We start from the raw sequence: 12328 nt of genomic DNA, 5'->3' as shown, positions 1-12328 counted from the left end.
GAAGGATATTCAAAAGTAGAGGTTGTTACAAGTGAAATATTGTGTACTGTTATGTAGGTCATTTCCCCCACACTCATCATGACCTGAGTTCAATTAGTCTAGAACATTCTCAAGGTCACTACCCTTAATGACCTCACAACCTTGAATCCAATTAGTCATGTTTGGAATGTTCTGGAAATTTAGTTAGCTGTGTAAGAGAGATAATTTTAGAACAGTAATTAGCATGTCAATAAAAGTTCTAGATTGTTCTCATATGCCCTTATGTAAGCACATGGGTATAAATAGGGACGTGCACAGCTTCCAGTCAGACTTTTGGGATCTTGTCTCTTGTGTGTTACTTCAAGTCTTTGAAAACTCCAGCCGTAGTAATTTTCAAGACTTCTCAAGACCTTCACTGCCAACGCTGGATTTACTCTGTGGACTTTGTGCAACTTCAAGCCTGCAAGCCAAAGGACTGTTCATTCATCCGACAGACTGTTACAACTCTGAGACTGGAGCTTTGCCGTCCCAGCTGAGATAAGTAGTCTGTACACTTTTAAAGCTTGTACTCTATCCCTGACTTAGCAATTAGTTTTATTTTCGTAATAAATTTTGTTTAAACGGAAACTGCTGAGTTCATCCTTTTGTTCGTTTTCTCTGCACGTAACAAAATTGGGGGCTCGTCCGGGAGTACGAATATTTCGAGCCGTTTGACAACATTTTGCCTGCCTTTTCAGAACTACTGTATAGTGTGAACTCAGTGAAATTCAATCATGGCGGAATTCAAGCCAGACGTATTTATGGATGACCTTGATCAGGACACATTTAATTCCCTCAGAAAAGACAACCTCATAGCACCGGCAAATTTCCTTAAAGTAGATGTCAAAAGATCTATGCGCAAGCGAGAAATACAGTTCAAGATTGCAAAACATTTAGTTAATTCTGGCAATTTTTAGGAGTCTGCCTTAAAAGATTTCTTCCTTCGAACTCAAAAAATTAGAATTAGAAATACAGGCAGATTTGGAGCTTAAGAAATTGGAATTAGAAAAGGAAAAGTTACAAATGGAAGAAAGGCAGAAAGAAAAAGAAAGGCAGGAAAGATTAGAAATGGAAGAAAGATAGAGAGAAAAAGAATTGCGATTAGAAGAACAGCGATTACGGGTAGAAATAAAACGTTAAGAGCTTGGACAGTCAGGAAAATTCTTCCCTTCAGACGGTTTTGACATCACTAAGCATTTCAGGCTAGTTCCCCCTTTCCAAGAAAAGGATGTTGATAAATATTTCCTTCATTTTGAGAAAATTGCTCAGAGTCTGAATTGGCCTAAGGAGTCCTGGTCTATGCTTTTGCAGAGTGCTTTGGTGGGTAAAGCCAGAGAAATTTACATTCAGTTGTCAGTAGAGCAGGCTTCAAATTATGATTCTGTGAAGAAATTAATTCTCAAGGGCTATGAGTTGGTGCCTGAAGCTTACCGTCAGAAATTTAGGGATTGTGAGAAGCTGAAGGATCAAACTTATGTTGAATTTGCTCGAACAAAAGAACAACTGTTTGATCGTTGGTGTTTCATCTGAAAAGGTCAGTCAGAATTATGACAAATTACGACAGCATGTTTTGATTGAGGAATTTAAAAGGTGCATCCGGAGTGACATCAAGACGTTTATCAATGAACAAAAGGCAGATACATTGGAGGTTGCTGCACGTTTGGCTGATGATTATTCATTGACCCACAAATCTTCATTTCTCAGCAAACCATCCCAGTCCTTTCCATACAGAAACAATGCAGGTAAATTTAACTCCTCCTTTTTATCCAAGAATTGCTCAAAGGAGAGTAGGAAATCAAATGACAGCAGTTCACAGAGTTCAAGTAACACTCCCACATCATCAGATCCCAAGTCTCAAGCTCTTTCTGACAAACAGTTCGGTACACTTTCTTGTAATTATTGTAAGAAAGACGGCCATTTAATGTCAGATTGTTTCAAATTGATAAGAAAACGTGAAGGTCAAAGTGGTCAAAGTGGATCTAAGCCCAACGGCTTTATTTCTTCATCAACTCAATTAGAGTCTAATAATGTGTGCAACACATTTTCTGAGGTAAAATGCCTCTCATCCCCAATTGATGAAGTCAAGGTCAATTCTTCTCAAGATAGCATTATGGGTATTTTTGAACAATTTATTCATGATGGTTTTATATCACTTTCTAGTGATTTCTCTTCCGCTACCCCTGTCAAAATTTTAAGAGATACCGGGGCTTCCCAGTCTCTTTTGTTGGCAGATACCCTGCCGTTTTCTGAAAAGTCATTTTCAGGTTCTAAAGTTCTTATTAAGGGGGTAGATTGCAATGACTACATTCCTGTTCCTCTCCATAATGTCTATTTGTCTTCGGACTTTGTTTCTGGACCTGTGACTTAAGGTATTAGGCCTTTTTTGCCTTTTGAAGGGATTCACCTTCTTCTTGGAAACGACCTTGCTGGGGACAAGGTCGTTACTAATCCACTTGTGACTGATAATCCTAGTTTAGATCAAAATCCAGAGCCAATAGAGGAAGAAATTCCCGGCCTTTTCCCTTCATGTGCTATTACTCGAGCCATGTCAAAGAAAACTTCTGAGAATCAAAATACTCTCAAAAATAATGTCACAGATGTTGACTTAAATGACACCTTTCTCAGCCAGGTGTTTGACAGGGATCATTCCGTTATCCCTCGTGGATTTGAAACTTCCAGTAAATCTTCTGCTGACAAAAGTCAGACATTTTCTAGATCAAATCTCATTGCAGAACAACACAAAGACCCAGATATTTTGTGTTTGTTTGACAGGGTAGATGATGAAGGTAAAACTTCAGTTAGCTCTGTTTCCTATTATACAAAATCTGGTATTCTCATGCGTAAATGGAGACCTCCAGACGTTTTGGTTGATGACGATTGGGCTATAAAACATCAAATTGTGGTTCCAAAGCCCTACCGTGCTGAAATATTGCGCCTGGCCCATGAAACCCCCTGGGCTGGTCACTTAGGTGTCAGGAAAACATCACAAAATTCTCAGTCGCTTTTATTGGCCTAATCGCAGGCAGGATGTAACACATTTCTGTAAAACTTGTCACACATGTCAAATGGTAGGAAAGCCGAATCAGACCATTCCAAAGGCCCCTTTACAGCCAATTCCTGCATTTCAAGAACCATTTAGTAGGATACTAATAGACTATGTTGGGCCCCTACCAAAAACAAGATCAGGAAATGAGTACATGTTGACAATTATGTGTACATCAACTCGGTTCCCCGAAGCCATACCACTGAGAAATATAAAGACAGAGACTATTGTGAGAGCTTTAGTCAAATTTTTTACTTTATTAGGCCTCCCTAAATGTGTCCAGTCCGATCAAGGCCCCAACTTTATGTCTGGTATTTTTCAACAAGTAATGGATCAGCTAGGCATTTAAACAGTATAGGTCATCCGCCTATCATCCAGAAAGTCAGGGTGCTCTTGAGCGATTTCATCAAACTTTGAAAAACATGATTAGGACCTACTGTTTTGACACAGAGAAGCAGTGGGATGAAGGAATTCATTTTCTGCTCTTTGCTGTTAGAGAGTCAATTCAAGAGTCTCTTGGTTTTAGCCCATTTGAGCTTGTATTTGGACATACAGTCCATGGCCCACTTAAGCTCGTTAAAGAGAAATTCCTATTAGACGATGATGATTGTCTGAATATTTTACAATATGTATCAGATTTTCGTACAAAACTCTCTAAGGCATGTGAATTAGCCAGAGAAAACCTTGAGTCATCTCAGCAGTCAATGAAAATCAAATATGATAAAACACCTCAAAACGGAAGTTTGAACCAGGTCAAGAAGTTCTTGTTCTACTTCCGGTTCCTGGCAAACCACTCCATGTTCGTTACTTTGGGCCATACCTAATTGATAAAAAATTGAGTGATTTAAATTACATCATAATAACACCTGACAGGCGAAAACAAAAACAGCTATGTCACGTAAATACGCTTAAGCCATATTTGGATAGGGATAATCCTACTAAAACAAAGCCTGTCAGTGCAGTCAGTTCAAACCATTATGAAGATAGTGATACTGAAACTGACTTGAGTGAAAATACTCTAAATTCAAAGCTGGGCTCGGTCAAGCTTCAGAACTCAGAAATCCTGGAGAAGCTGGAGTCTACAAAGTTGGCACACCTCAAGCCAGAACAACAACAACAGGTGAAAGAACTGCTCCACGAATATAAACACCTGTTTCAAGATGTTCCAACGAGGACAAACGTCATCTATCACAACGAAGATGTCTGCGACAGTTATCCAGTGGAACAACATCCAGACGGACTGAATCCTGCGAAAGAGGAATATCTCCAAGAGGAAGCCAAGTATTTGCCGAACAATGACTTTATCGAACTCAATAAAAATAACCGGACTTTGCAATGCATACTTTCTGCCAAGTTCAGTGCCATTTCGAGTTTTCCAATGCCAAATTGAAAGAGGATAGTCATGGGACCGAACATCCTGTTTGCTATTTTTAACAAATTTTGCAAATTTAACAAATCCCAGAGAAACTACTCTACAATTGAAAAAGAGCGTTTATCTTTGATATTAGCTTTACAGCATTTTGAAGTTTATGTTACTTCTTCAAATCAGCCAATAGTGGTTTATATTGATCACAACCCTCTTGTTTTTCTGCAGAAATTTAAAGGAAAAAATCAGAGATTGCTAAGATGGAGTTTAATGTTACAGGAGTTTAATCTTGACATTAGACATATCAAAGGCAGAGACAATTTGCAGACTGTCTCTCTCGTATTTAGAGTTTTTTGTCGTTCACACTTTCAAGATTACATTTATAGAAGAAAGATTTTTCTTTGAAAAATTTTCTTTTTTGAAGAGGGGGTGTGTTATGTAGGTCATTTCCCCACACTCATCATGACCTGAGTTCAATTAGTCTAGAACATTCTCAAGGTCACTACCCTTAATGACCTCACAACCTTGAATTCAATTAGTCATGTTTGGAATGTTCTGGAAATTTAGTTAGCTGTGTAAGAGAGATAATTTTAGAACAGTAATTAGCATGTCAATAAAAGTTCTAGATTGTTCTTATATGCCCTTATGTAAGCACATGGGTATAAATAGGGACGTGCACAGCTTCCAGTCAGACTTTTGGGATCTTGTCTCTTGTGTGTTACTTCAAGTCTTTGAAAACTCCAGCCGTAGTAATTTTCAAGACTTCTCAAGACCTTCACTGCCAACGCTGGATTTACTCTGTGGACTTTGTGCAACTTCATGCCTGCAAGCCAAAGGACTGTTCATTCATCCGACAGACTGTTACAACTCTGAGACTGGAGCTTTGCCGTCCCAGCTGAGATAAGTAGTCTGTACACTTTTAAAGCTTGTATTCTATCCCTGACTTAGCAATTAGTTTTATTTTCGTAATAAATTTTGTTTAAACGGAAACTGCTGAGTTCATCCTTTTGTTCGTTTTCTCTGCACGTAACAGTAAGCAGTGCAGCGTTAAAAATGAGGATCAACATAGTTTAGCGAAAAAATTCGGACATTATATGTAAATATGTATTTCTTACCCAATTGCTAATATTGATTGTACATAATGTTTTACGTGATACATACGTATAGTGACCAGTTATTTCAACCCTACATTCGTCACTTCTCGTCAGCAGCGTTGAATATACACTGGTACAGAATATCGCCTGTGTTTGTAACAGCATATTCGCAGGTCCGCACACAAAAAACGCGAATACTCGAGGAAGGACCGACTAACAATAGTAATCACAAATGGTTGATAACGATTAGAATGCGTCGACGACACCGAGCACCTATTTCATTAGTGATGTCTAAGTTTAAAAAAAACGAAATCTTTCAGGGAAGCTCTTGTGATGAAGTAGTTCAAGCTACAAAAGAAAAATTTTGCCCGAAATATTTACACATGTGCTATTTTAAGATAACATTATTCAAGTATGGGTAAAATCACCCCGAGGGCATATGCAAGTCAAATTTGATTTGAAAGCTTTAAAGCGGTTGTATTGTCTTACCGAAATGGCATTATTACAAAACGTTTGCATACATATTTTACCAGCATTTCATCATTTAATAAGGCAATTTTGAATGCGATCAGTCAACTGTTACCTGATAAAAAGTGTTTAAAAGTAAAAGGAGAAAAGCAATTCACAGAATCGCACATTTAAATTTCATCATGTCATCAAACTTACAAAGTTATACTGGAAATCCACATAACAAATTTTGTAAAGAGTTGCTTTGTAGAAAAAAGGTGTCTAACAAAACAGAAATATTGATCTGAAAAATTCATATATCCAAATAATATCAATATTTTAACAAATATAGATTTAATTACCCTAAGGAACCCACAAAAGAAATTTTAAAGCTACATAAAAACTCGGACAAATACCACATCTGTTGTGGTAGTAGTGCTTTAGAGAAAACAGGGTTTTACAAAAATTGAGAAAGACTATTAGTCAAAGAAGTTTGCATATGCAAATTTAAAATTGTTTAAAAAGGGCTTTGGAGAAAACAGGGTTTTAAAAATTGACACTGGCTGTTAGTCAAAGAAATTTGAATATGCAAATTTAAAATTTAACATATCATAGTCTTGAAATTAAAATGTACGCGAACATTATCTATTGCCCATTCTATAAAATTAACAAATTATGTTCGAAAAAGAAATCTCCAGGACCTTAAAATTTTGTAAGCTATCTTACATCATGCTACAGCAAGGAAGATACTAAATGCGTTTCCGTGTAAAATGTGGAAACCAGTGTTTTCTCTGCATGTTCATGGAAAGGGCGACTTGTGACCAATTTTATCAAAATTAGGGGGCCAGACTTGACATTTTAGGGGGCAGTGTTGATGTTGATTTTGCCTTCCTAGGAAGCACTTACCTCATATCGTTATGATCGTCTACCAGTTGTGTCGTCACTGTCGCGTGCAACACCCCTACCATCATCGACATCATGATGTCAAGTTGTCAACTTGGGATATGGTTGGCTGTTCTCCCTCTTCAGTCATCTGTCACCCAAAGGTTCCTCCGACTCAGAATTGGACGGATTTGTTCCCTTGGACACGATTTGGTCCATATTTTGAAGTTTAAATCCATGAAAATATGCGTAGATCAAATGATAGCGTTTCATTGAGATCCGTCACTGTACCGTGCTTACACGATGCTAAAGCTGGAATTTGCCATGATTCCGTCAATAATGGTGTTCAAGTTCTGCTTTCAAACTTTACCGCTACAAAACATGAAAATAAAATTGCACTAGTATCCATGGAGACTGAACAGTACCTACGCCGTTGGCTGTTCTTGTCGATACGTACACTCCATGTCATGCATGTCACCAAAGCTGAACTGCAGGCCATATTTTGTCCTTTCCGGGGGAGTATTATGACTAAAAACAACAGCAACTTCACAGGTCACTACATTATGCGCTTGGGTCATCCTCATTATATCATGGATGTCTTTCCTTGCTGTGTTTCGTAGGCGATTTCCGCACTGTCAGTAACTTTGTCAGGGAAGACAACGGCTCGCAATGCGCAATTTGCGCAAACACTGGGAAACATTTCATAAAAATTACATGTTCAAAACTTTAAGGTATCGGATGATTTCTGAGTTTAACCATTCATAGGAACCATTTAACTTATCAATATGAGATCTAATGCACGGTTTGAGGACCTAGTTTTAGCTCATTTTCCAGCACTAACTAAAAAGTAAAACATTTGAACGAAAGAGCTGATACCCTTCAACACCAAACATAACGACATGTGCATCGTTTTTCAACATATCTCAGTTACTGGAGTCGCACGTATACACATACACACGTCTTTATATGAAATGTATATGCATATATGCTTGCATACAACATACAGCATACAATCATACATGCATACTGCTGTAAGATTTTCAAGTAAGGAAAAAACATATTAAGTAAATAAACAAAATAAACTAACAATTTATGTAAACTGATATGTTAATAGTCGCGCCAGTGATTACCGACTCCGCATGCGCAGATTCATAATATACTATGCGAGTAACCGGAAGTGTTATTTATTTACTTATTTACACTTTTAATGAGCGGCCGAGTTACTAAATGAGTAATTTTCATCGGGACTCAATAAATACAACAATCTTAATAATGGCAGAAGTACATATAAGATAATAAAGTCGTTCACAAAGGAAAATTCAGTTTGATAAACTCTCTTAGCTTCATCTTAAACTGTATAATATTAGGCGCATGTCGTATGTCGTTTGGCAGATAATTCCACAGTTTTGTGGTACGGTAATGAAAACTCCGTTGACCAGTATTTAAAACTGACTTTGGAATACAACAGTCTTGACGAGAAACAGAACTTTTTTGATAAGGATGAACATCACTTACAAAGATATTTTGGTGCATTTCCAGTCATACACTTAAATGTTAACACTCACATGAAATAAACAAATCTTTGTCTAATGGACAGAACATTGAACCGAGAAAATAACTCAAGAGAAGGATAGTCGAAAGGTTATTCAAACAGAATACGTAAAGCTCTCTTTTGTAAAATGAAAACTTTGTTGAGATTTGTTTCTGTTGTGTTTCCCCACACAACACAGTCAAGAGTACTCTGTATAAGACCATTATATAAAATGATGCGGTGGCTCATTGGAATAAATGTGCGTAATCTTAACAACAGAAAAATTCTCCTACTCAAAGTCTTACAAAGAATATCTATGTGTTCATTCCATGATAAACATTCATCAACATTTACTTCCAAGATTTTTATACTGTATCAACGGGGAATTTCAATTCCATTAACATGCACAGATAAAGAGTTGTTTGTCTCTTTTAGACGATTCAACTTGAAATTAGAAGTTACCAGAAGATACTTTGTTCTTTTTATGTTTATACTCATTGAGTTTACCGTAATCCAATTAGAAACTGGTGAAATGGCATCATTCATTCTATCATTAACAACGTCAATAGATTGACCACTTGCAAGCAGAGTTTGGCCATCTGCATACATGTGTAAGCTTGAAGAATCAACGCATAAGGATAGATCATTAATAAAGAGCATAAATAACAATGGAACCAGGATTGAACCTTGGGGAACACCAGCAAAAGACCCTAAATAACTAACAATTTGCTGTCGAGAAGCGAGGGAAGATATATAAGCGAGGTAAGAGATAAGTGTACCCTACTTTTATGGGCGCTGCCATGTTTTTTTGAGTGCTCGTAAATAAACAAATATGAAATGTGCAAATTATTATATAACATGCCATTTGTAAAATATATCTCTTTCATTAGCCAGTAAGTATTATTATTCACCTTGTCGCTGCTACAAAATATCGTTAATATAACGCATAAAAAAAAGAAAAAGGGAGAAAACTGTCGTGCATATGAACGGGGCATACGCAAAGAATGCTGGGATTGAATTGCAAGTTGCAAGTGGAAGTTGGGCAGTGCGGTTACCATTGCAATGATAATTATTCAAAATACGTCCCTTGTTTAACGCAATAGGCTGTTATCATGGTGAAAATTGCCAATTTTTGTCCAACATTTTTACACATTACAGAAAATCTATACCTGCACTGCTGCAGGGTTTGACGTCGTGTACGTGAAGTGCTTTCATTAGAGGGAAACTGGACATCGTTGTCATATGAAGTAATAATTAATTATATTTTATCATGAATCAATACAAATAACATTGCCAATCTTAACCCCTGGCGCGACACCAAGGGCTAAGCCCTATATAATATTAAACATGAATGAATAACTGATTGAATAAACAGATAAACAATTAAATACAATACAGAAATAAATACAGAAATAAATAAATAAATAAATAAATAAAATAATAAATAAATAAATAAATAAATAAATGTATTATAAATAACTTGATTAATTAATTTAGTAATGAAAAAATGTTGCAATTCAGACATTGAAGTAATGAATAGGACATTTAACTGATACATTCTGTTTTGTCTTCGATTCAAAATTACATCATCAGGGGCATTGAAGCTTGAGGTAGAAAAGCTTCATAATGTAGAGGTAAAAAGCGTAATGTTTTAGAGCTCTCAACTTATTAGAAATTTAACTCACAGTCTAGCCTGAGTAAAAAGAATGACAGTTGACAGGGAGGGGAATTTCGAAAAAGACAGATTTTTTTTGTACTGTAGCAGATCACAAACTGTGACTAAGCATCAAACATCTGCATGCAAAACATCGTGACATGTCGACGGATGTTTTAATTCGGCTCTGTTATTAAAACGTGTTTCCATGGTAGCCGTATTCATCCCATTGCCTTATGAAGGACAGAATAGTTGTGTGCAAATATATCGTTCCCTCTATACAATGCATCGATGATACGTTGACAGCAATACCCAAAATAGAACAAAATTTCACAGAGTCTGCAACCTGGCATGTTTGCACAAGTATAGTCTTCATTTTGCGTTTCATTAACCTAACAGACAGTTTAATAAAATATAATGATAGATAGGACATCGTCACGGACTCGAAAATTATTATCTGTCGAGTTTTAAAATAACAACTCACATTTCTCTTTTGCCCAATTAAGCAACTGTCTTTGGCCGAATTAAGAAAATTTCTTTTCTTTCTGTTGCTTGGTTATGTATCTTTGATCTTATCCTTCACAACCAAATAGAAAGTGTTACAAAGACTTGCTTACATTTGCCTTGAAACCGTTGATGGAATTAGAAAGGCATTTCAGAGGGTGGAAATTTCTTAAGCAATCATTCTAGAAAGATTCCAGTCGAGTTCGATATGAACAAAACCGATGTTCATCCGCTGTTACACACAGAAAGTTAAACCATGCGTTATTGAATGACACTTTGTTGACCAATTGCGACTAAGGTAATTAGTTGAACATTTCAAAATGAACAAAGCATAATAAAATTACATCCCATGAGGATAGTTTTTCTGTCGTTCTGAAAATTACTAGGAAAATTAATTGCAAGCAAATTAGATGCACAGTGAACAATTTAAATGAAGTGAAGCTACATGGCCATTTGTCGGGGTTATTTATTATTTTCACGTGTCATATCACTGCAATGCACTGTGGGATATGAAGTACGAGGCAGAGCACAATTCCCACTTTAATGAATCAAGGGCGATTAACGCATACGCATCACTGTAAATTATAAATAGGTGCCAAAGCCTATTGGGCGCATGGGCCCTATTGATTTCGTTCCAATTCTACTTTTTCTTTTTCTACCGTAAATTTTCGTTGCTCCTCATCTAAGAAACTAATGCTTGTATCATTACGAAACTTCACACCTTGTTTTATTGTAGGGAATACTATGGCATGGTACACTTGGACTTCAATCGATCACATGACCTCGGTGGTCGCATTGGAAGTTTAGAATATCCACAAATTGGCATATTCTAAAACGTACAGGGCAAAACAAATTCAATTTTTTGTGTAGAATGCTTCCACTTGGTTTTCTAACATCATATTAACATCAGTCACATAACCTTGGTCGCCATATTTCGGCAATTATAAGGGCTAAAGTTCTGGTTTTTATTGCATGATGACCAATGAGACAATTTTTTCTTTGATAGTGGGATGACCTTTGATGACCTTTGGGCTACTTTCATGTATCACAATAACTACAAGTACTAGAAGTTTGGTTTCTGTTCTATGTAAATATGGCTTATAAATTCTCGATAAATTTTAACCTTTAATATACTTTCCTGTGTCTCGGCAACTTCAACAATGTCAGGTAAATTATTGATAGACGTAAAGTCCATACTCTAGCTAATCACTTGTAAAATAAGTACATCTTATTAATTATGTGCATTACCTAATTTCATGCCGATTAATAGGTCTGGACAATTCAATGTTTCATATGGCGCATTCAGGATCAAAACATTTTAAACTAACAAACTGGACTAAAATTGCTTTTGTAGCATTACCATCACGCTTACACCCCGGTAACGTCGCTTGCAGCTTCAATGATGATGATGATGATGATGATGATGATGATGATGATGATGATGATGATGATTTTTATTATTGTTGTTGCTGTTGTTGTTGTCGTCGTCGTCGCCGATGTTGTTGTTGTTATATTAAGCTTTCCAAAGAGAAGAAGCAAATATTATGCTAAAAGGTGAAAAAATACAATAACAAACAACCACATGAAACACAGTGACGTTAATTCGGCACTGATAACAAGGTCAAGATGTGGCGGCTGTAAACATCCTTGGTTACTAAAAGGTAACGGACACTATGTGTCAACGTTATAAATACTTACTGTGTAGTGAACTCACAAAGTTAATTCTAGAGAAATATCTCAGTGAGTAATGCTGTTACCAAAGACAGCCGTTATGGGAATTTATTCTCTT

This window comes from Ptychodera flava, chromosome 6 (genome assembly GCF_041260155.1).
Source record: "Ptychodera flava strain L36383 chromosome 6, AS_Pfla_20210202, whole genome shotgun sequence".
Classification (NCBI taxonomy): Eukaryota; Metazoa; Hemichordata; class Enteropneusta; family Ptychoderidae; genus Ptychodera; species Ptychodera flava.
This window is presented reverse-complemented; position numbering follows the sequence as displayed.